This window comes from Rhopalosiphum padi, chromosome 2 (assembly GCF_020882245.1).
Source record: "Rhopalosiphum padi isolate XX-2018 chromosome 2, ASM2088224v1, whole genome shotgun sequence".
In the NCBI taxonomy this organism is placed as follows: Eukaryota; Metazoa; Arthropoda; class Insecta; order Hemiptera; family Aphididae; genus Rhopalosiphum; species Rhopalosiphum padi.
The window spans coordinates 38,568,764-38,596,147 of NC_083598.1; the positions used below are offsets into that span (position 1 = coordinate 38,568,764).

The 27,384-nt window shown below is 25.3% G+C and overlaps 1 protein-coding gene across 2 annotated transcripts in view; it reads right to left on the reverse strand.

Moving 5' to 3' along the window:
- LOC132922858 (uncharacterized) overlaps positions 1-27,191 on the reverse strand; it is a 139,805-nt gene extending 112,614 nt beyond the window's left edge. The window contains exons 1-2 of one of the 2 annotated variants that reach the window (XM_060986576.1): positions 27,103-27,191; positions 9,793-9,856 (exon numbers count right to left, since the gene is read on the reverse strand). The gene's annotated coding sequence lies outside the window, so the exon portion shown is untranslated. The remainder of the gene's footprint in view (positions 1-9,792; positions 9,857-27,102) is intronic. The other variant, XM_060986577.1, reaches the window with a different exon arrangement.
- Positions 27,192-27,384: the final 193 nt, after the last annotated feature.

Here is a 27,384-nt window from a genome sequence, read left to right on the forward strand (position 1 = left end):
TTATATTTGCCCACCAAATTGAATATTAATATATGTAACGTCACAGAAGCATTACACACATAAAAGTCACTTAAGAAGTAAATCAAGTTTTTTGTTTTTAAGTTCAAATGCCAGTGTTTTAATTGTTAATATACACTGTTGTTATGAAACCGTTATGGAACTATTCTTATATTAAACCCTTGGGTATTCGTAATAAATTTTTCTTTAAGATTTCATTATAATATTATTATTTCAACAGTAAAAATTTTTACAAGACCTTAAGGGTAAAAAAAAGAATTTATAATATTATTTACTCTTTAAAATTTTCATAAATATAAATTTTTATACTTATAATTCACATATTAAAATGAATTAATCAAGTACTGGGGAAGAGAGCAATATCCCCTTTCATCATAACCCTCTCAAAAACCACCACTGTATTACGACATCCCATTTGACGATTTTATAAGTTTATTCGATTAAACTACATTCAATTCAAACTTGTAAAACGTACAAGTAAGTTAGTGTAAAGTAGGTATAACGAATATTTTAATCAATAAATAATATAATATCACAAACACGTATATATATGATGTATTATAGGAAAAGGGTATATCAGTGTTAACTTACAGTCATTTCCATACTGTCATTTCCATTACCACGCGATTCCAACACGAATTCGACATTAATAAACACCCTTCCACGTTGTGAATCTTAATTATATTATAAGAGTACAATATTCTCGATCGAATGTTTATTACTTTATGTTAGAACTCGTAAACGCCATAAAACACTTGTACGTAAATTAAGAAAAATACGCTTAATATTTTCAAAATATTCGGGTTAGAATATCGAGTTCTATAACATTGTCACAGCAAGTGTGCGTGCATAAAATATATATTATATAGTATTAGGGAATGTTGAAAAGTGTTATATCAAGCCTGCAAATTCCATAGAACACTGTTAGAATTAGTAGGTACGTTGATTCAAATGTAATCGTTCGATAGTTTTATAAGAATACAGTGGCCACTCGAAAGTAAAATGGTCATTCTTAAAATATATTTTATGTCCAGCAGTATTTAAAGAATTTATCTGTGTATACAATGTCGACCTAGGATCTAATGATCCCGGGAAACAAATTGTTTAAAAAAACCCCGATAAATTTTTTTGTATTTTTTTCTCAGCATTTATTGTAGTAAAAAATATTTATATAGTAAACTAATTAAATATATAAAATATTTTTAGAATTAAATTGTACAATTTATATTAATAACTATGATACTAAAATAATGTAATTGAATTTAAAATTGCCAATTATTCAAAATAATGCCTATCATAATAAAAGCACAATAATTTTTACGATTTTTGCACATTTATAAATTTGGCTTACCATTTTTAAATTTTTTGATAGTGAATTAAATTAAATTTTTTGATTTTAAGATTTTGTTTTACTCTCTTTAGATAGACCATTGATGTGTACGTATAAATTTAAGCTAAATACGGTCACTAAAAACTCCCTAAATTCCTAGAGACGCTCCAAAAATGTTAATTGGTGATCCCTAGTTTATTATTTCAATTGATAATACAATAATATTATATTACAGTTTATTGGAATTCCTAAAACTTAAGAAAATAATATGATGTAATTGCACACTTAATATTATCCATATCCCATATAGTTGTAAATAATTATACGTATAATAAGAAACTAAAACAACGTATAAATTGAATAAAACTCTTACCAAAACATAATGTGAAACTAATAACAATTTTAAATTTTTAACTCAAAAATAATATGCATCTTTCTGTAATCTTTAAAAATGGTAAGCTGTAGTAAATTCAAATTATTTTCAAGTATGAAATAAATAAAGTTATAATGATAAAAAATATGATTCGATATAATTTTAGAGTTCAAAAAAATCTAAATAAATTAACGGAGGCCTTAAAGTAAACAATAATAAATATTCATTAAAAATAATTATTTCAATCGGATTAAATCTGAATTTTTAATACACAATTGCAATTGGAATTATTTTGTACAAAGATTTAGTTACATACTGTAATCTATAAGTAGTAATCAAATATATACATACACTTGGAAATTAAAATAATTAAAATATGTTTAAAAAAAATTATTTGACTAATATTCATTCTAAACTGATTCAAATATTATAATATTTTGATAAGCACAATAATCTATTTAGTATTCGAAGTAATTGAACAAAATATTATTTAAAATATTACTACAATAAAAATATAGATATAGGTCCCAATTAAGCTAGTAATCACTAATCCTAATAATATATTTTTCAATAATTATAAATTTTATTTTTTATACAAAAATTAAAAGTTCAATAAAATATTTAATTATTAAAACAAAATGTATTTTTATTACTTCTAAATTCTAATAAAAATATAAACAAACAATAATTAATTCTAAATTAACTAAACATATATAAAAAATAGTTAAATTACTTTTTAAAAATATATTTATATTCTTCTAATATATATTATTAATTGTATATATTAATCTTCTTATAAAATATTTTATTTTTAAAACAACAGTTTGATTATTTAAATTGTTTAATAAAGAATCATATTAAATTTTGTGCAATTAATGTACATTTAAAAATATTATACTTACATAAACTATAATATTAATAAATTTCCAATTTATACAATATTATAGATATATAAGTGAATATAACTAATTTTAAGAACCACATATTTAATTTAATCAAAATCTATAATATTATTATTTATTATTCGAAATAATTAAAATTCACTTTTAATATATTGTGCTTATTTTGTTGAATTTATTATTATTTTAATTTATCATTTATAAGGACGCTCCTTATAGTGGTTATTGAAATGTTTAGTTTCATCATTTGCCGTACAAACCTGTAAGCCTCTTTTATATTGGCCCTGAGCCAGCCGAAAATCCCGCTGAAAATTAAATCAAGAAATGCCAACTAATGAAGACGTGTATGTGATACATAATTTTACTAAGGGAGCTGTATGATAATTAAACGAGAACGTAGATAAACATAAAGGACCCAGACTTGTAAACCGAAAGCTATTTAATTGAAACACACTTGTGAAAATGATATTAACAAAAAGCCGGATAGTCCACTAATTTGAGTGGACTATTCGCCAACGTACCATTTAAACTGATCTATTATAGTTATATTTGTACACTAATTAAGTTTTAAAGCAATGGCGTTTCGCTTGTATACTTATGAGAAAAGAAAATATCCACTCCAGCAGAGTTTTGCTTTCCGTCATTATAGAAATATGTATTCGCTATTTAAATGGTATACTCATAACTCTACGGATTCATATACAGGTATATAATATCAATAATAAATAGAAAAATTTTAAATATAAATTGTTGATTAATTATATATATTATATATACATTCTACTGAAGAACATTTCATACTAAGCATCGAGAAAAATAGATACATTAATTTTTTCAAATAATTGAGTAAAATAATACTGTATGGTATCACATTATTTTAAAATGGAAAACATTCACGTAATGTTCATTAAAATAAACCATCAAATATTTCTAAATCATGTACTATAGCTAGTAATTTTATATCCTCGTGCTTTCTCTGTCAAAGATAACAAAGTATGGGGTATAAACGAATACCCCATAATTTTATATAGGCGATGATTTATTATTTATCATACACTCAAAAATTTTCGATTCGTGTATAAAGTTTGATAGATCGATTACAAGCTTTACGCATAAAAAATATTTTAAAATAGCAAAAGAAAACCACAACTCATACCATAGAATTGACGTATTATTCAATACTTCATATATTTATATATAATAGTTATTTTGAAAACTTAAACAGTTACTAGTCACACAAACACAAGTATTATATAACTTAAGATAAATAAGACATTTCGAGTAGCATGCAATTGTATAACATCAACTAAATTAATATCAATACATAACATATTAAAATTATTAAAATCTATTATGCTACTGTTGTAAGTATATCATATATGACATATAAATAAGTTTCAATTCGTATATTAATTTTAAATATATTATAACAATGTCATTAGATTTTTTAACTTAACACCGAATAATATTTACTTCAAATTTATACTCAAATCTCATTAAATTTTCATGAGCTGATTTCAGTGTCTATATTTCTGTATTCAGTTCTACCATTATTTCGTAAATATATTTTTGTAACATGAGCCACGTACGCTGATATCAATCATGAAAAAACATATCGTAAGAATACCTATAACAAATACAAATACTTTATTATAAAATACAATTCTCGAGTTTATGGTGCGCCAAGGTTGAAGATCGAGTAAAAACGATTATTTTGAATAAATACTGATATATTACTATGAAGTTTGACAATTATTTTTAAGCAACTTGGTTTATATCGTTACACTTTTTTGGCAAGCTTGTAGTATTCAATATACACCTTTAAAATAAATATATCTGACTTTAAATTGGGCAATGGAAATTGCTTTATTTTACAGTGAATATCTTATTTACGCATCCATAATTTTAAACGTATATAAAAATTGATTAACTTCTGTTATATAATATTTTGTATTATTAAAATTTATGCGAAATCATACTATATTATAATGAAAAATAAGTAAATAAATTTAAGACACTATCCAATGCAACAAAAGGTATATACTATATATATTACACCAGAGGTTCCCAAACTGAGAGTCATGAATATAATATTTTTATATGTCACTTAAAAATATATAGTATTATCATTGATCATCATGTGCGTCGATTATACGTATACCAAAGACATGTTACTATGACACTATCATATCAAACGTTATTACAAAGATAGCTATCAACAATGAAACGGAAAAAAGGTCATTAGTATTTTGTGAACCACTAAAATTTAAACTTTTTCCAAAATGGGTCATACCGTGAAAAGTTTAGGAACCTCTGAATTAGATTAATCTTTAATGATTTTCTATTATATGACAAACATCATCACAAATTCACAAATTCACAAATTCATCAGTTTTTATCAAATATCTAATGACAGCCAACAAGTGATTTAAACGAAAACTGATTAAATCACCTAAATTATCGAATTAAATTAATTGATAAATAATATTAATATATTATATATATATATATATATATAATATTAATATATTATATATATATATATATATATCCGTCCTTTAAAGCGTTTTACAGCAAATATAAAATACAACGTTCTTAAAAAAATGTGTGCATAAAAGTAAATACCGCAGTGCAGTGGAAAATATAGTCGTCGACATGACCAACACACGTGCGTGTTTTCAACTTACCTAGACAGATATAACAATAAAAATGAGTAGGTATGTAAGAGAGTGTGTGATAGAATAAGATATAGAGAGTGAGAGAGCAGAAAACGTATGCCTCACCCCTTCGGAAAGCCATAAGGGAAAGTGGAGATTTGTGTTGGTGAAAGGTGTCAAAACCGCGGGAACCCTTAGATTACGTGTCGTGAGAGGTGGCATGCTAATTTAAAAGAGACCACACCCTCTTGGTAAATATGTGTAACTATAAGTACAATCGGTATCTCTATAAGTAGAATAAAAATTACAACTTTAATAGTATAATTTGGTCGTCTAAATAAAATAACGAAATGTTATTAATTTTTCAGAAGTTTTATATCCTAAATTTTTTTTAACAAACTCTGATACTTAAATACTTGATGAAATCATTTAATTGATAACGCAACTATACTAACGAGTTAAAATATACAATTATTTATGGAATTATAATAATATTATTCCGAGATATTATGTATCGGATCGCAAAAAACGTCAATAATATTATACTTTATCTTTAATTATTATGTTTGTATTAATTATGAAGTCAAAATAAATAAACATAATAATATATTATAATTCAATTATGGTGATAAAATGAAAATATTATTATAGTTAAAGGAATCCCATATTATGTTATCTATATTTTTATTAATCTATTCCATAATATTTTGATTTTGAAACTGGTTACAATAGCAAATTAATTTTTTTTTTTTTTAATTGAAGCAAACTAACAAATATGCGTTTTAACTTTGATTCATATCTAGATTTTTTTGAATATCTATTCCTCATTTAATTAACTAAAGTGATAAGAAAAATAGTAAAAACAATACTTAACAAATCGATAATTGTAATTCAAACAGTTTTTATATGTTCTCCATTCATTACAGGCTGCGGCTGTGTTTGCTTACAAATAAAAATTCTATAAGTAGCTATAATTAAAAATATAATAAATTCTTGATCAGAATCAACGACAAAATTAAATAAATATGTAACTTAAAAAGTAACATAACAAATACTTATTTTATTTGTTTTTTTTATATTATACATTACACTTTTAATTTTAATACAAATAAATTAAAAAAATATCCTTAAGTCAATTTGAATATATTTATTAAGTTTTATATCTTGAGAAATATTATAATGATACAGAACTATAACATTAAACGTGAGTTAAAACTTCGACGTCATCAATTAGAATATGAATTAAATGTGTTTGTTATAGATGTTAATAAAACAAAATTAATATATTTTAATATAAATTTAATAATAACCAAATTCACCTATTTTTGAAAAAATATGAATAACTTAATACCTACAGTTATTCTATCTTTCAATAATGTATTCAAATATGTTAAAAACAAAGTTAAGAAAATCGCAATAAATTAATAAAAAAGTTTTAGAATTAAAAACTCAGTAAAAATATAACTTATAGTTTATACAGAAAAATATAGATAAATATATCAATAAATTGAAAAATATTCTCGTAATATACAAAAATAAATAAACATAAATACTAATGAACAAACACAAAAATTAATTATTATAATAAGTTCAAAAAATATAATATAGTATGATTGAATATGAACTAAATTTCAATCAATAACTACAAACCGTTTATTGTAAATAAAATGTACTAATTTAGAAATAACATAGTAACTACAATAACACAGTTTTAAAATGAACTATGATTTGCCATTTTAAATATCTATAAAAACATTTGTTGTAAAGATTTCAGGGATATTTTAAATATAACTATGAAATTGAAGTCAGATCAATATTATTTTAAATTATAAAATCTTTAACCAGTTAAAACCCAAAATAATTCATTAATAATATTTTAATCAATCGTGACAACTTCAAATTTTACCGTAATTTTAAGTTTTAAGTTAAGGCGCATAAAAATATTTTTTTTAAAAATTGAATATTGTTCTACGTAATTGTTATTTTTATATACTAAACAAAAAGTTATATAAAATATATTTATCGAATGGTACATTTGTAATTAAATGGTTATTTAAATTAATTTTATATAATTTTGTTACTGTTTGATATCAATGACATCGATGAATTTATGAACTGATGGTGCTTCCACCGGTCGCATGAGCAACACGACGACATTGCACAGGACCGATCATCCGATGCATCGCCGTCGTTGTTGTCGTTCCGACGCCATTTAATTATTTTTTTATTCGTGTTGTACGCCGCGTACATAGTACGTTAATATTATTATTCGCTGTTCGTGTTTTGTACACAATACACACGATGTGTACCATACAAAATTATAATTATATAGTGCGTCAACGCGGTTCGGCGGATATTTTATATTACTTGGTTCGGTATTTTTATTCGCCGGTTCGGTTATTATATTATTACACGCCGGATGTAATTTACCGCGTTAGAACTTACCTTATTATAATATAGTTCATGGTATGACAATATGGCTCAACGGTGATCCGGTTTTGATACGTTTCGGGTGTACTTTCCTGTCGCTGATCAGGTCAGACTTAATTTTATATTTGTTATGTATGTATTTATTATGTTATTAAATCACTAAATATGTATTAGTATTAAACATTAATATATTATATTAAATTAGAGTGGGACTATTTGTATTATTATTATTATTATTATTATTATTATTTGATATATGTGCTTACGGAATACAGTCTATTATTATTAACATATTTTATCGTGGTTGTTTTGTTGTGCCGTACCTGGTCTGTACGTATTATCTTCAATTAGACAGCATATAAAACCGCCGTACACAAGTGCGGATATACGCGTCTACTGTTAGATTTTGTGAAATTGAGTTTTTTTCAAAAATAAAATGCATTTAATTGGATTTAAATTAATTACTTTTAATTGTCAATGTTATTATATCCATTATTTCTATTATTTTTAATACCAAATTTCCATTAGTCCAAAATAATAACCATTAGGAATCTTAATGGCTAATAATTATTTATAATTAAATTATACTTTCAAGTATTTTAATCTAACGTGTAAACATATACGTGCAATATTCACTTATAATTTTATATTATATAAGCACATGCAAAAAAAATTACTCATACACATTTAGGTATATAACTTTTTATGTCCAAAATTAACGTATTATTTATGTATTTTAAATTAATGATTTGAATCATTACAAATATAAAAGCATATCACCAACGTGTTTTATATTTTATGATATTATTTTAATGTTTGATTAGAAAACCATAGGTAAATTATATATTCTCGAAATGCTACAACGTAAAATATATAATATATTAATATAAACGTTTAAAATTAAAATTAAATAAAATTTAAAATAATACCATTTCATAACATATGATTATTGATTATAATTTATAATATAATGATAATACATATATGTTTGTTTTTATTAAGCTCAATACAATAAAACTAATTAATTATGAACTAGATACTTGATTGCAATTGGTATAATTAAGTACTATTACGCACAACGTTATAGTATTATAGTATTATAGTATTTAATACATAATATTGTTAAGTAAAGGCTTCCTTATCATTAGCTTTAGTCTATCTCTCTAATTACAATAATTATAATATATCTATCTATACTCTGCCATTCAATATGCTGCTCCTATCTGGCTAAATAGTATACATTCTTCTAAAATACGAGTATTCAACTTAACTCTATTACTTAGTAAAAACTCTCCCAAACTAATATCTGATAGTGCTATGTAACATAACGCGCCTCATACCGATGTGCGATGGCCACTAAAATAGAATAAATCAAATGTGTAAGAACAAACTCCCAATTCATGACGAATACTCACTAAAGATATTCTTTTGGTTCATATTTTGAGACTTACGTCAAAGAATCCTTGTTGTATATAACATCCATGAAATTTACCAAAATCACTCCGATTAAATCAAAACTTAAGATCGAAATGCGGAGATCGTCATTCACTTTTAGTCAGCAATCGATCAAAGACATAGTATTTGGATTCATGCTAAACGACGAGAATTAAACAGAATCAATACTAGACTTAAGCAGATAAATACTGTTCAAATGAGATACAAGGGATTCTTATATTTGTGAATCCGCCTCAAACGACAAAACACATCATAATATCCTGTCCAATCCGGGCTTTCAACGAATCAATAGAGGAACTTCACAGAATTTCAAGTGCAACAATAGTTTACGACCAATAAACTTTACCTTTAGTACAGAAAAGTAATGTATTTTTATTAGTCAATATTATATTATGTATCATTTTATGTTTATTTTACTAATCGTTTAATCTGATTATAGTTTGGTTTAAATTTAAATTATTTATTTATGACTATACCGCTTGTCTAAACTATACGACAATAGTAATAATAATGATTAATTGTATTAACATTGTTTGAAAATATTTTATAGGTGTCCCACGATTGTAACTGATATAAACTCATCTCATAAAATATTAGGATAATAAATTTAATTATTAATTATTAACTTACTCGTCTTAGCTTATTTTTGCATTTGTTCAATTAAGAACCCAGTGGACAAATTATCAGTAGACATCTAAAATAAAAAATAAACAAAGTATTTATTATTGTATAATGTATATATTATATACAGATTAACTTAGAAAATTTAAAATTTAAATACCATAAATTATATTGTATACTTAGTTAAAATTTTGTCCTTTTTCGTGTTAGTATTATTCGGTCAAATTTGTCTAATATCTCATCATAGTTCCTATATTATTTATGTTTAATCTATAGACCAGCGGTTCCCAAAGCACCCCCAGGGCGCCGCAACACTAATCGTTATGTTATCCAAAAATAAATTTAAAATGTTCTATTGATTATTTTATCTAAAAAAAATTGTCATCGGCTTTATCAGGGGTGCTATAAGAAAAATTCAGTTCCAAAAGGGCGCCCTAAAACGAAAAAAATTGAGAACCGCTGCTATAGACACATGATTGGTGCAGTATATTGTCTTACTATTTTTCCTTCTATTTATTTATGTAACATTTATTAAAAAAATCTAATACAATTTCAAAAAATATAATTAGTTTTCATTATATAATACAAAGTATTTAATGGCTAAGAAAGCAATTTTTATTGTTCATGTCACATTGTAATTTCTTTCAAAATGTGTAAGTAATACTGAATAATTATTTATAAAATAACTGTATCATAATTTATTCGACAGTAACGTCAGTAACCATTGATTGTACATTGGTTCTATATTATAGACTATACTATAAGTGATTATAAAAACGAAAATATAAATTACCAAGTAGTTTATTATAAATTATGGTATAATATATTTCCTATTAAACGATTGCGATTTTAACAGTCTAATCATTTATTTTTAAAGGCCAATTAATTATTATACACATATGACATACTATTACTGTTATGTAATAACTAAGTCACTTTATAACTCGATTTGTTTTTGTAAGTTTACATCTACCACGATATAAGATGGTTAATTAATGTCCCTATAAAGGGCTTAAGCGTATTCTATAAGTTTTATAACTCAATTTTAATAACCTTTTAAGATTAAATTTAAATTTATTGATTTAATTGTTTAGTAGAAAACAATTTTTTTTTGCAAAGATAGTAACAAAGCAACAGTAAAACAATATAACATTCAGTGCGTCCATTGGTTCAAAGTTTTCTTAAAAGAACGGTACGGGTAGCTCAGTTCAACCCTGTAATATTTTCAAACGTTAGCGCCTTATGTATGTTTATAAGATAGTAAAATCATTTTATTTTTAATTTAAGTTTTTGAACCTTAAATTAAGGATTAAAGAAAAATCCAAATATTACTTATATTAAAATTTATGGAAGTTTTTTTTCTTCTTTATTCAAAGAAATTTTTATTCAAAACATTTTTAATTTAAAATAAAACTAACGCATTGGTACTTCAGCAGAATTATTTTACTGACAAATTTAGAAACGTACTTACTATACGAACTCTAGCGAACGAACTAAACCCTCTCAGTTCTAGTTTATTATATAGTATGTTAAATATTAAACATCATTCCGCAATATTAAAAGCAATTATTGTCTTGATTGCTTATGAGGTTATGGATATGATATAGGTACTAACTACCTGACCCGTTCAAAGCTATATTATGACCCGTAATAAAACCTTACAAGCGGACTCACTTTTATAAACATTTCATTTTGAATTTTTAAATGTATATACTCTTCATGAAAACATGCTTTAGCCCTTAGTCATTATCTAAGGTGGACCTATGACTATTTGAAAGATGATGCTATGGTCCCTTTTTATTTCAGTCCTAAGATCAATAAATGTTATACCTACTCATTTTATCCTCCAATGCAAAACGTCGAGAAAACAGCTGCTTAGGTTGGTACTTTTTGAACAAACAAAGTTACAAAATAATATAATAATATTTAATATACACTATATCCATTTATAATATTAGCGTTCTGACGTAAACACGTAGAAATAATCCTATATATTATACGCGAATTTGTTCGGCTCAATTTTTTTTTTTTTACATATTAAGTCTTCCGACGATTTATGAATTTCGTATTCGGATCATATATCCGACAATGCATCCTCACACTAAATCCGCGCGCGTCTATTTAATTTGTAAATTTGTTCCCGCAAAAACGACGTACGAAACACATAAAATATGTATACGACCGATCATGTAGTGATCTCTCAAAATGTACCAACACGTCAATGATAATGATGATGATTATGATGATGATGATGATGATGATGATGATGATGATGATAATAATAATGATAATATGTAATAGTTGAAAAAAAAAACAGGAAAACAGAAAAAAAAATGGAAATAAACGTAAACCGCGGCGAAGGGAAATCTGCCGTCACGTGCAGACTAACCTGAGAACGTGCTCTCACGTGTGTGTCTAATGACGAAGTGCGGAGGGCCAAGTCTGAACATCGCGCCCTCCACACGCCTTCGCGGTTCCGCGCGTAAGAAATGTCGTATCACGAGCGTGCGGACGGACTTGCCGCCACCGACGACGGCAGCGACAGGCAAAAAGGAAAACTTATACACAGCCGCCGCGACGACGTCGTCCAAAAGTCACGTGCACCGCGGCAACGTGATAGAGATATACAATGGTTTTTCACCGCGAAAGCATTCCGACCAGCGACGACATATATATATATATATTATATTATATTATATTAGACTTGCGCCCGTGTAATATATACACGCGAAACGCCATAACGGCATATTGTACGACAGCGGAAAGCGTGGAAATCGATTCGTTTTCTTTTTTCGTTTTTTTTTTTTTTTTCCATTTCTCCGTTTTCCTCGAGGAATACGAGTGCGACGGCGGCGGCGGTCGAATTACTGGCGCACGTGAGACATTTCAGCGCCCCGAGTCTATGCCGCCGGCGATTTGTATGCAGCGCAGACGGCCGCGGAATCATAGGTTTGTGTAATAATACGTTCGCGTGTACCCGGCGAAGTTCGATTCGGTTTCGGCGGTATGCCGCGATTGCAGTGTTCGGTTAGCCCGTTGCAGGCCGAGATGACCGCAACTATATGATATGAGGTAAATCGAACGACGCGGTGTCTGCACCGAGTGCGTTTACGTCGTTTTTTGTGAGTGCGCGGCGTTGGTCTGTACAACGGACGTAGAAGTGTTGCTTTGCGACTATTGATGGTGGCGCACGCGACGATCGAACGATATTATTGCTGTGCGCTGAACACCGTTATTGGCGGACACGGCAGTCCGGAGGTCGGCGACGGGATAAATCGTATAAACGAATACACTTTTAATATATACGACAATTCGCGTTATCTTATATCGATTGGAAAACAACCTGTTCGAGACGAGTATTCTATTTTTTTTTTTTTTTATCGAATAAGCTTATTAATAAAATGCTTGAAAACAATGTTATGTTTATGATAAGTAACACCTGTTGGTCCGGTGAAAATGCTCTAGATTTTCCACGCAGCTAGTCCCTCTGCACAATTTGAAACTGAAAATACATAATCGCGTATAGACTATATTATAAATATAAAAACGTCCCCTCGCTCACTATATTATAATATGACATGATTATATTATAACACAAATTTTTAATGGTATATAAGTAAATGATTTATGCGCATGTACATAATGTATAATATTTGTAATTAACGATTATGTTTACTTACTCGTTCAGTAAGAAATAATATTTAAGCCCGTTAAATTTGAACTCGTAATATGTATGATGCGATAAAAATTTTAAACCTCTATACCTTTGAAAGTTTAAAAGTATCTTAGTTTTTATTTTACAATAATAAATTACGAAAAACAAAAGTCATCGTGAACAACTTTTTACTCAGATACCTAATACTGATTAAGTTCATAATTTTGCTTTTGTGCGTTTCCCGCTTATGGACGACACCCAACTTTTTTAATACTCAGAGTTTTTGAGTGTAAAAAAAGTGAATAAACAATATCAACATTTTTCCGAATATTTTTATTTTATTATGTTCCACCTTAACTTGTAGGGCACTTCAACAATTAATATACCGCTACTGAAGGTATACATTATCTAACGTTAAAACTTTACTTACCAATCGCATAATAACCATAGTATTGTTTAATTAGAAAAACATTTGTGTTAAAAAATCGATGATTTAATTACTACAATATATATAGATTACAATTTGCAACCAATTAAAATATTCTTCAATACGTTTTTTCGAACACATATAATAAAATATACAATATATACTTATTACAGTGGTGAACAATTATAATTTTATATTTCGAGAATAATACGATAAAAAAGTCAGTGAAAAATACGGAGATAAACAATTGTTTTAAAAAAAAGCATTTTGGTTATACCTATTACTGAGCAAAATGTTTGTTTTTCAAATGCAATATTTTTTTTTCTTTTGGTACAACTTCGACGGTAATGTGCATAAACATATATATAATATTAAGAATATATATTATTATATTATAATCTACTTACGAATTACCTAAATATTATGCACAGACGGTTATCCCTTCAGGCCAGAGAATCGATCGAATACAGTACTGTTATATAAGTTAAATAATATTTCATATTAAATTGTAGTACCTATCTGTTATTTTGTGTGACTGTTGTTCTCCAACTCTGTCGATAGATCGCGAGTATTATACTTAGTTATATCAACCGTGTGAGATGTAAGTTGGTAGACATTTCAGTTGTGTACACAAACTGTTTGTGGTACTGTGGAATTATCAAAGGAGATTCAAGCTCGCTATTTACTTCGTTTAACACGAAAAATAACACGTCATATTTACAGGTTGGTATAATGGCTGAATTGCGTTCAGAAATACAGCAATGCAATGGATTGTATGCACGTCCTTAACGTAGAGCCACCTAGACTATAAAGTAAAGTGATAAATATTAAATATATTTATAAGTTTGCGTGAAGTCTAATTTTCGTTTCCACGAAAATATAACGTACATCGTGTGTGTATGTGTCAATTTAATCTATTATTATTTTTATTTTTAAAACAAAATACATAAAAATATTACTTAAAATAGTTAACTGAAATATTCTAAATTTCACTCACACATTGTCACCGAATCTACGAATTGGTCTACAAAAATAAAATGAGAGTTTTTAGTTTTTGAAAGAAGCAAAAAATATCTGTTGATTTTAAAATATTGTTTTTTTATTTATTTTTTAAAATTATTTTCTATTAGAGAGTGAGTTTCAAAAATGTCATGTATGTAAATATACCTAGGTATAAACAATACACTTACTTATATGTCGGAGATTACTATTAAAAGATAAGATAAAAGAGAACACTTTAATCTTCTATACACAATTTCCTTAAGTATAAAAAAACACTACTGAACAATAGATTAAATTAAATTACTTTAAATATTTTTAACATAATCAACTTAATAAATTGGTTAATAGATTTAAAAATCTGAAAATTAGAGATTAAATCAAAATAAATAAATATTTACTTATCACTGATTAGATGTAAAGTTTAAAAATGTTCGAAAATTTTTTTTAATTGCCTTTCCTGGAGCTTAAATTGTTATAAAAATACTTTATTTATTATTATTAATATACATCTTGGTTCGAGCTTTTATCATATTACAAATTTTGAAGCAACAATAAATTGCATATCTCGAAGAACGATTATGAATGATTTACTGTATATAATAATAAAGTTAGCAGAAAGTTTATTTTAATCTAAGTGCTTGTAAAATAAATTCAAGAAGAAATATAATATTGACAATATATTATTATATAATATACTATATTTAATAAATACTTAGGAGTTTAAATTCCTAATATCCAAAATTATAAATTAAATTCTAATCAATTTAAAAAAAAAAAAATATATTATCATACAAGTATTATAGGTTTTAAAAATAATTCTGAAAATAACTTTGTCGTAAAATGAATACATTGTACCAAAATAAAAATTGTTTTAAAAAATCATTGTGTAAACATTTCTAAGATATTAAAAGTTTATAATATTATAATTTATATATATTATACTATTATAGACTATAGTACCTCGTTTTAAACACAATCAATTATGCGAATCAAAATCCACAGAGAAACCGTATAACAATTTCAAGTCGTAAATCCTACAAAAAATCGAATTCATAAAATATTATACGAAACAAATTCGTAATAATGATAAAAATATATTAAATAATAGTACAATATTTTGATATTTTAAAATTATATTCAGTGTGGAACTATTCAACGATAATAAAAATGTCATTTTCACCCCCTCCCCACCCAACAACGCTGACACTAGTTGTAAACACAATATATTTTTAAGTGTTACAAGTAAATATGAAAAAACTTCATCATATTTCTCTCGTAGAAAATCTACTAAAATAAAAAACTATATATAGTACAAAGAAAACTTTTTGTAGAATTTAAAATTATGTTTTTCTTTCAATTTTCCAATTACTTTTAGCGCCCCGAAAACAAAACGAAAATCACACGTCATTGCGGTGATTCAATTATACAAGGTGAAACTTGCAGCAGCTCGTTCCGTTTGGAATTGTAAATCTACAACGACATACCGACCGGCTACAAGAATAATATATTTCCTAATCAAAGAGTAGACGGAATGATGATTTATTTTATTGAACGCTCTATACGCAAATACCCAAACAAAAATCTCTGCCGCCGGCTTTCTATTCGCTGAAGATGCTCGTCGAATAAAGAAAAACGACATCCACAAACACGTATTCGGTATTTACAAGATAAAGTGAACGGGATCAATGCAAGAAACCTTCCCGTAGCGAAACAAACAGTTATTTGCGCGCGTGGTATGGGCCTAACCCCGAAAATCACGACGATTGTCTGATCTCAACATAAACCAAAATCTCACGTCTTATCCTATGTTATAGCCGTTCTGTTTCAATCTAAATACAATTTCCTAAAAATATTACGCTCAAAATCTACTTACGGTGATTTTTCAGCAATATACTGTATATATTATAAATTTTTTTGTGGGGGGACTTCATTATTATTAAATAATTTACAATACAACAGAATAGTTTTAATTTTTCACAGTTGTGTATGTTTGATTTAAATTATACGCGGAGCGAAGAATGTATTGATTTTACAATAATGTGTGTTTTTATTTTTTAAATTCTGAACAGAGCGATAAATGTATTTATTTTATCTTGATATGTGTCTTTTTTTTATGGATTAGTACACAATAAGTTGTCAATCTAATGCTTCGATTTTTAAAAATGCGGGTGTTTTAGAATATAAAATTGATGGATCTAGTTTCTACTTTGAATTCCCAGGCCTTATTTTTAAAATCAAGAAAAACAAACAAAAAATTAAGGATAAACGGGAATTTTTACGCAAATCCAATTTTCGACAAAATTGATTTTGTTTTTTTTATGTAATTGAAAACAAATATTCGTAAATATTTGAAATTTTCATCAAATATTTATAATATAAATAAAAATAATAATTATTTATTTATAATTATCCTAATTTATTATGTAGGTACATATATATAAAAATTAAAAACACATCATTGTAAAATCAATAAATTTATCGTCTACTCAGATTCTAAAATGCTGAGCATATTTTATTTATATGAAGTTCCCAAAATATATTATAAATCGATCGCATAATTCATTATCATAATATATGTAATTTATACTAATATTAGTTCATATTAAAATTTATTTTGTTGAATTAACGTAAAAAATATTCTTGATCAGAATATGCAAAACTCAACTATACATAATCTAGTAATAATAAACCCTTAAAAAGATTTTTCATATTTTCCTCGTTTATACAAAGATATTATTTTATATTTATATTAAATTTTTTAAAAAATATATTTTTGTTCCATTAAACATTGAAAAAAATCTGTTGTAATAAAACCAAATTAGACTAAACGCCTACTTTAAATACGTTTCTAATAAAAATTTTATATTTAAATAATACGAGTAATATGTATGAAATATTATCGTCTTAAAGTATTTTATGGAAAGTCACCATTAATTTTTATTTTTGATCATAATATACGTTATAAGTACATTTTTTTATGTCATTATATTATACATACAGTTTAATACACTATTTTATTAGCGATGGTTACAATAGCTTCTAAAATTGGGAAAAATGTATAATTAATTTTGTTGTACTCGATAAAAACGACATCGAAATAATAATATGTATACGCAAATAGTTATAATATTTCATTGATTTTGACCTTACTAAAGTACAAAGAAGACCCAATTAGCTATATTTAAAACTATCATCAAAAATGAAAATCGAACCATAAAATTCCACCTAAAATTTTAAATTAAATAATAAATTTTTACGTTAAAAAAGTATCTATATTTGTATTGCAATATTTTCTGTAGGAATACTAATAAAACATACTTCCAGTATTTATCACTCCGTGTGACTAATGACAATTTCTGACTTGTAAATTGTAATAGAAATCTATTTTTTTTTTTTTTTTAATGCGTTTTACACACATTGCATAAAGTTTCCCCCAGTGAACTAGATTTTACCGCAATAACACGCAATCAATATTCTAATAATTATAGCGATAAATAATATAACAATAATATTAACAATACGAGTATTTCAGTGATAAATCCGGTATGCTTTAGTTTTGAATCACATACGAAATACGCAATAATATAATTTGTGTATTATTATATTATTTAACGCCTGTTGTTCTATCGGGCTTGTATTATACGTCATTCCCACTTGGAAATGTTTTCGCTGAACGTGCCAAAACAGTCGAACAAATTTAGTCAAATTAAATACGGATGGGTGTGTTTTAGAGACGGTGGATGGGAATGTTAGGATCGTATGAGAACATGGTAAAGAATTCTATTAGAACACGGGTGAGTGAGTAAAATAAATGGCACCGGCTGTTAATTGAATTACGTTTGCGGAAATTATGTCGCCGGTAATGATATATACGAGTATGTATTATATAAATGTGTGTGTGAAGTTCATAAACAAGCGGATATTTTGCTCTCCTGTCTCAATATGACGATTTTCGGCCACTACTCCCAGTCAGCAGCCACGTAAAACCTCTAAAGAGCAAATGAAGTCCCTTAAACTTAATATAATATTATTTACCTACTCAGTAGTGCAATACTACGATCGGTTAAACGATTAATTGAACCCTGAAGTACCGTGAAAACAAAAGGAATACAATAATTATAAGATAACACTTCATCAATCAACTGATAATTAAACGATAATTTAAATAAAAGTTAGTATAGTTTCGCAAAAAATATCTCAAGTAGGTATATAAACAGTGTTGAGGCTTATCTAGATAAAAATCTAAATGTTATATATTTATCTATCTTAGATGAAAACTCCAGTCCATTTACTGTAATTTATCTAGATATTTTTTTTGTCGTAGAAATTGTTTGAATTATTAATATTATTAATTTATGTTTCTGGTAATATATACTATTTTCGTTCGTGTCGTCGTCGTACGTGGACAACGATGATAGGCCAATAATAATTTCTATTATAATATAATATTTTTATTAGTTATTAGTTATTACTCTTTAGTCATTAATCATTATAGTCATTAGCCTGTACTCTATTGTCACATTCGTACTACAAAATTCCAAATTCTGGCAGATATGTGGATAATTAAAATAAATTTAATTATGTCAGGTTGAAATGTGGAAAGTCTAACTTCTAAGAAATTATAAATAACTAACAAATAATTATTTCATTGAAAACAAATCCATTGATTACGTACAGCCTATCATTTTTAAGTTAATAGCTTCAATTTAAAGCAGAAATAAATACATTTGATTTTCAAAATGTACCTGTCTTTTTTATTCTAAAAAAAAAAAAAATTTTAAATTATAGAAGCAATATTAATATTGAAACACATTTCAAACACCTTAAATAAACACAAAATGTTGTGTACATGATAAGCCTAATACAAATTTAATTTTAAAATATTTTTTTTTTTTTAATTTATCTGATTTTTATCTAGATAAATTCCTATTATCTTTTATCTAATAAATAGATAATTTTAGTTGATCTTATTTTTATCTTTATCTAAAATCTAAATAGATTTTTAGATTATTATCTTTATCTAGATGACAAACTACTTATCTGGGCTCAACACTGTATATAAAGTAGATAAATTAAAATAATTTTTTTTTTCACGCATACGACGCTGAACGAAAATTTAAACAATTACCTACTGTAAATTTATTAATTTAATTACGAAATGACCGCAATACATTATTTACAATTTCTTATTCCTCCTACCTAAATTAACACCTTACAACACTATTATCTAATGGTTATAAGCGTAAAAAAATAACTTGGATATTAATAATTTCATACAATATGTTAAAAAAATCCATTTAAAGTATGTATTTGAATATTTTTTTTTTCGAAAATATGTATTGAAAATCAAAAAAATATTTTTCAAAAGTAGGTATTCGGAATACTTAAAACAAATTTAATACATTTTAATGTAACTCTCTTCTCATTTATTCAATATCTATTTAGTATAGGTGATGTTATGTACTTACAATTATTAATGTGAATGGTTTTTTAAGATTAAATAACCGCAGTTAGATTAGGCATGCTATAAAAGTATGGAACTGTGTTTCTGAAAAGATATGACCTAATAATACAAAGCGTGTCGTAAAAAATGAATTGTTTTTATTTATTAAAACATATAAATACAAATATAAATATTTTATGAAATATAACTATTTAAAAAAAATTAATTAATATGAAAAAAAGTACGAATTAGTATTTCAATATTTTACTGTGAACATTTTTATGTTCGTTTGATCTGTGGTGTTTTTTTCTTGGACCTTTGGAAGTTCTTGAAATTAAGAATTGAGAAATACAAAATATTTATCGAAAATTTACCACAGTCCACAATAGCACAACTACTATTATCAAATAAGCCACAAGTATAGCCATGTTTAGTATAGGTACCTACTTTATTATTGCTCTAAATAGATGAATTATTATAATAAAAATAAATTGTTATTTTCAACTAAAATGTTTATTCAATTTTCAATATAATAAATATTATTATAATCGGTACCTGTAGTACTTGCATATTGAAAATATGAAAATAAATAATAATTTTAATTTGTTATCAACATTAACTTTAAAGTTTTAACTTAAACCTTTAGAACATGATTTTTTTTCAACTTTTCAAACTGTTAAATATGTTTGAATTCAAACTCTTAAACATTTTGAACTTGTCGATATTTGAGAGATTTAAGAGTGTAAATCTCAAGAATCATCACGTCCCTTCTAACATTTTTAAACAAAGACTAAAATCATATAAGGATAATATTATATTATATGTCTTTACATAGTTCATTCATATTTTGTTGTATCTGGTACAAAGATATTGTAATGAGATACAAATGATACAATTAATGTTAATGGAAAAAAGTAACGATACTTCAATTTCTACAAAACTTAAAGTACTCAATGGCAAAACTAAATATTATTTTTATATAAGTATTGATATTCAGACGTTGTAACAAAATTAAGTATTCTAACCACGTTATCAACTAATATAGTAAGTTATTTTTCAAACGAGCAATAAATTATTAAAATAAATATAATTATCAATCAATAAATTAAGGTAAAGTTTTTCTACTCATTATATTAATTTAATATATTTGTATCATATACCAATATTTATAATATATTATTATTATTATTGAATGAGCTTTGATATAAATATAGTATATAGCCATATAGGTAGTGAATAGTGACGATTGACAAGTATTGATTAATCGATTAAAGGTTGTTGTTATAGTAAACAAGTAATAATTTAATTATTGATAAGTGTTGTTTAAATAGAACAATAACATAATGTATAATTATGCTGATACGTCAAAATTGTGTACACCATATTATTGAAATCAAATAGAATCAATGAAATAATAACACTTATAAATATTGAATTTTGTATTGAAAATTGTAATTCATATTAGTGTATTTATTCATCAAATGTATATTCCCTTTGTTCATTACTTTTGAATCAACAAATCTACAAAATAATAAATCATTTAAAAATAGTGGTATCTAAATGATAGTTATCGCTTTGTCTGTGGTTTATACCTGGTGTGGTTGAATGACATAACTAAGTAATGTTGTCGTGAAAAATAAATTTAGACAAAGTAACGTACAAAAGCGTCTCCTTTAACTTATTCTTCAAAAGGTACACTGTTACGCTGATGCCTTGAAGTTCAGTCAAAATAATTTCTCCCCCATTCAAAAATAAATGATTATTTATTTTTAAAATGTTATCTTTTTAGATTACTGGAATAGGTACCTATATAGTATTATTAGTTTGATAAATAAATAATTTGCCGTTAAGCCTTAGGTACCATCTATACACAATACCATGTAAAATAATATTTCATATTTTAATCTTTCTAAGAAAAAATACATTATGTGCAATTAAGTCCTAAGAAAAATATTATCAATGTTACTATTATCATATTATAATAATATTGTAATTATAGAAAATAATTTAGTTTTCAAGTAAAGTAAAAAAAAATTAATTATTTTTTGGTAAATTAATAATAATCTATTCATTATCTAATGATATATATACTGATCAACTCTGCATAACTCTCAAAATAAAACAGGATCACATACAATACCCTTTCCCATTGTGTACCACATTAAGCCCTGCTCAAATACTAACTTAAATATCGTAATCTTCATGTACTAAATTTTTATCGTATAGACATTATCTACAATTTAGACCTGTAAGTACCTATCTTTAACTTAAAAATTACCTCCAAATTCAATTTTTAAGCTAAAAAAAAATAAATATAATTAATAAATATAAATTCAGTTTTTTAAAAATAAAAATAAATAATAAAAATTAATGTTTTAGAAAATACATAAAATATTATCAAGTTACAGAATTAATTAATAGCTTTAATATATGAGTATTACAAATATTAATCACAAAATATAATAACTCAAGTTAAATTATGTTTCAATCGGAAATTTATTTTAAAACATTTTAAGTTATAACTTGTATTGATTTAATTTTCGTATGATATACAAAAATAACTCAGCATATATTATTATATAAGTATAAAATCCTTTTTAAATACTGTTTTGAATAAAAACATTGTGTTACATAAATTAAAAATGTTTCAATACAAATGTATATGTACAGATTAATTGTTACTAAATTTTTTTTTTTTTTAATGCTTAGACAGTTTGTTCAAATTTTGATTTTTGGAATTTTTAAATGCAAACTGAGTATTAAAAATTTTGATAATTAAGTGGACTAAAAAATTCTTAAAATTAAAATTTTAAAATACCTGCATTATTATTAAAATATAAAAGGGATTAACATATTTAGCGATTATACTGTATCTACAATCTGCCGTATATTTTGTTACTGAAACTCAATATAACAAATATTATTTCACTATGATGGAATTCACAATATTGTTGCTGGCATTTTTATTAAACCAATAGCTTCAGAGACTCTTGAGACACATTTTTACTATAATTAAACGACACTAATAAATTGTTCATCCAACACCTTATTCTTAGTATATAATATACTCAGCTGACAGGTCGTAAAAATAGTTTCAATAAAAACATTTCTCAGAACTACTTAAATGAGTTTGGAATACTACAATTTATTAGCTCTATTTTATGGCTATGCCCTGCATTTATTGATACGAAGCTCAAAATTTAATCTATTATTCATCCAATAAAATATAATCTGATGGTTCAATATTATTTATTACCAGCATTGGGAAACATATTTTTGTACTCTAGTCGTATTAGAATTAGACGATCGATTTTTCCCATTCTTCGCCAATATAACACTTTTATGATTATATATCAATTAAATGTACTATGTGATAATAAAACCCCGACAACAGAATACTCACATAAATACAAATATAAATTGTTATTTGTTATAGTGGTGACACCTTTTGTATACATTCATTTTCTAACGGTAAATATATTTCTATGATTCATAAATTACAGTATAAAAATAATATTAAATATAATAACAAAAACATGAAACAGTCAGTGAAAAAATACATTGAAGTAAAATTTTAATTTAATAATTTTTAGTTCATCTTTTAATTCATTTTTTTATGATATACATAAATCATAGACTATATTATAATATGATACTAATGTAAATAATGTAAACTCTTTTTTTATAAGCTAAATATTACACGTGAAGCAACCCTGTATTGCAAATCTACCTACATAGTGCCTACTTGCTAATTTAATATTCATAACTTGTTGAATAATAGTAGAATAAACTATTTATTCTTACATAGTAATTTGTTATTAAAAAAAAAGTGTCAACTGTTAACCGAATATACAACTATTCAAATATAGTTAAAAATTAAAATTATTTATCAACCATAAGTACACTAAACAGTAAACCATTTCTTTTCAAATGCATTATTGAATGAAAATATTATAAGGTACATATAGTGTACAAGTGAAAAAAACAAATATTTGATGATTTCATATTAAAATTATGTTGAATTAAGTCTATAATATAAAATAATAATTATTTATTTTACAATAGTATTGTTGTGGTTTATTTATAGTTTCATAATATTGTATTTATGAAACGATTGTAATCTAAATATAATTTCACTTGAAACTAGAATTCTAGTTATAATACTAGTATTTACCTATGAATCCAAAAATATAGTAAGTAAATATCGTATCTTTATGTACCTATACAAAAATATTATAACCATAATTATTTCCATAACAATGTGTATAACATATATTGGTTATTAATGTATACAAATTGACAACAGCATTATTTCCCGATTACTATAATAGTAAAATTATAAATTCGTATTAAAGAAATTTTTTTAAGCCATCATATTAATATTATATACAAGATTCTTCAATGGTATTAATATTTAGGTAATTAATGAGTTTAAGTGAAAAAAAAACAATTTAATATATCTATAAACTTATATCATTATATTTGCTTTCAAAAGTCGAAGATCCGTGATATACTGAATTCCTTTGTCAGCAGTCAGCTAGTTCTTTTGCAAGTATGACAATACTTTTAGAACATTCAAGCATACTTTTAAGATCAAACAAATTTTATTTCCTATGCACAAACTAAGATCTCTTAAAACACTTTAAGATACATAGTACAATAGTAATATTAAATAAATATATAGTTGTCTGTTGGTTCAGATTTTTCGGATAATCGTAAATAAGATAATAATAATAATAACTGGTCACAATCAAGGATAATAAAATACAACAATTATTAGTGAAAACCCCTAAAAATATTAAATTAAATATGATTAAATATTGATACATTATGTAAGTATAAAAAAACAAAAACAAAAATGAAATAAGTATCTACAATTAATAATGAAAAAATTGAAATAAGATACACAGTATTTGTATAAACCTAAACAAATTAGGATGTCAGTATTTTTCTTACACTATACACAATTGCAGCAAAACAAACTTTACTTGTATTAAGTTATATATTATTATCTCGGGTAACAGTGGATTTTATATCAGTATTATTAGATAATCATATATTATGCGAAATACTTTAATAACAAAATTACCAATTTTGTGATCAAATTAACCAAAATAGAAAAAAATCAAACAAAACCACTACCGATATTAATTTAAAAAAATACTATTCTCCTAAAACCTTTTTTTATCATAAATAAAAATGTTTGTGGGCAACTAGAAATATAAATATAAATACTCCCATAATTTAACTAGTTTAACATGTTGACTGATAAATTCGATCAATTATACACCAACATTATTTTTTAAATATTATCCTAAGTACAATACATCATACGTTTTGCCTATTCACAGCGCCGTGATTTAAGTTTACGAAAGTCATTAAGGCTATTGGATGCCAGTCAATTTTTCTGTCAAAAACTACCCAAAAACTATAAAGTTTCTAATATTATAAAGAAGTATGGTAAAACAGAAGGATGAGGGAGGAATAATATATACCTAACCTAAACTCGTATAACCTTATTTCAAAATTTTTATTAATGTAATTAAAAATCAAACTCCCCGCCATCAACAGAAAATCATTTGACCCACTCTGATCACTGTTATAAAAATCAACTAAATTAAGCAAATAATATGAACTTTAAGCGTTTTTATTTTTTGAAAATGTCTATTATTTATTTAAAGATTATTATTTTCTTAAAAGAATGTAACTTAAAAATTATGACATTTTAAGACAAGTGCAAATAATTTCATTGCAACACAATAAACATTAAAATATATATTTTTAAAAAAGAAAAATATAATACAGAATAATATTTATTTTTAACGATATTAATTTTTATAAAAATTGAATTTAACATTTTTAAATAGGTGAACTAAATACATACATTTTTAAATGTACCTTGATTAAAAGCCGATACATTAGCCGTAGTATATAAAATATTCCTTAATACATATCAGAATTTAAATAAATTATGCGTATTCATAATCCATCTATTGATCTGTATAGTAAGCTAATGAAATACTTTATAGCAAGTTTTAACTTCACTTGAAATAATATTATCAATGCATTTGACTCCCTTATAATATGTATGCATATTAAGTGTGAATTAATAAAACATTTTGTATAATGTAGATACACGCGGTGAAAGGGGTACACCTCAAATTTGAATTATTAGTAGGTACCTACTTGCTTTAGTATTTTAATATTACTAAAAATTAATATCTAATAAATGTTAAGTGTTTATATTCTAGTTAAGTAAAATACATGATGAAAATATAATTTTATATAATACCATTGATTATAAATAGTATTTATAATCAATGATAATACTTTAAAGCGATAATGCTTCATACAAATGGTCCAACACAATTTTATAATTTATACGAGTATGTTTGAATAGTTTACAAATTTTAAGTCAGTTTATTTTTTTCCCCAGATCGACGTTTTTTTATTCGCAAAATATTTATTTTAATATAGTGATATTATACATTTTTTAAAAACACACTTACGCTATTAAAATTATTAAATAGTAGAAAAAAATCGTGTAAATAACATTATAACACTCATATTAAAAACAAAACTCAAGAAGAAATATTTGAATGCATCAGAAGTCAGAACAAAAATAAAAGTAGGTAATCGTTATGTATTATTATAGACATTTTTGATATGATGCCGAATCTAAATATTTTATCCCTCGCGTATTATAACTTGCTAACAGATATAAACCATTAAACTATACAAATAAATAAAAAAAAATTAAGTTAAATGATATATTCGGACAATCGTACTTACAATAGCAATTTTTCCACGGACCAACGGTAACGCAAATGCCAAAACACGTCACGAACGGACCCTAACACGCGACTGCCGGGTACCGAACGTCCGGAACAGAAAATAAAACGCGGTAAAACCCGATGACGCCGAAGCGGTGTCGTAAACTTTCGGGCGGTATCGTAATATCATTACTATTTGCGTATACATACCATTGTGATGTCGTCTGCATCGAATACAAGAAAATTAATAATACATTTTTCCCAATCAGTATTATAATATTATGCTTAAAAAAATAGTGTA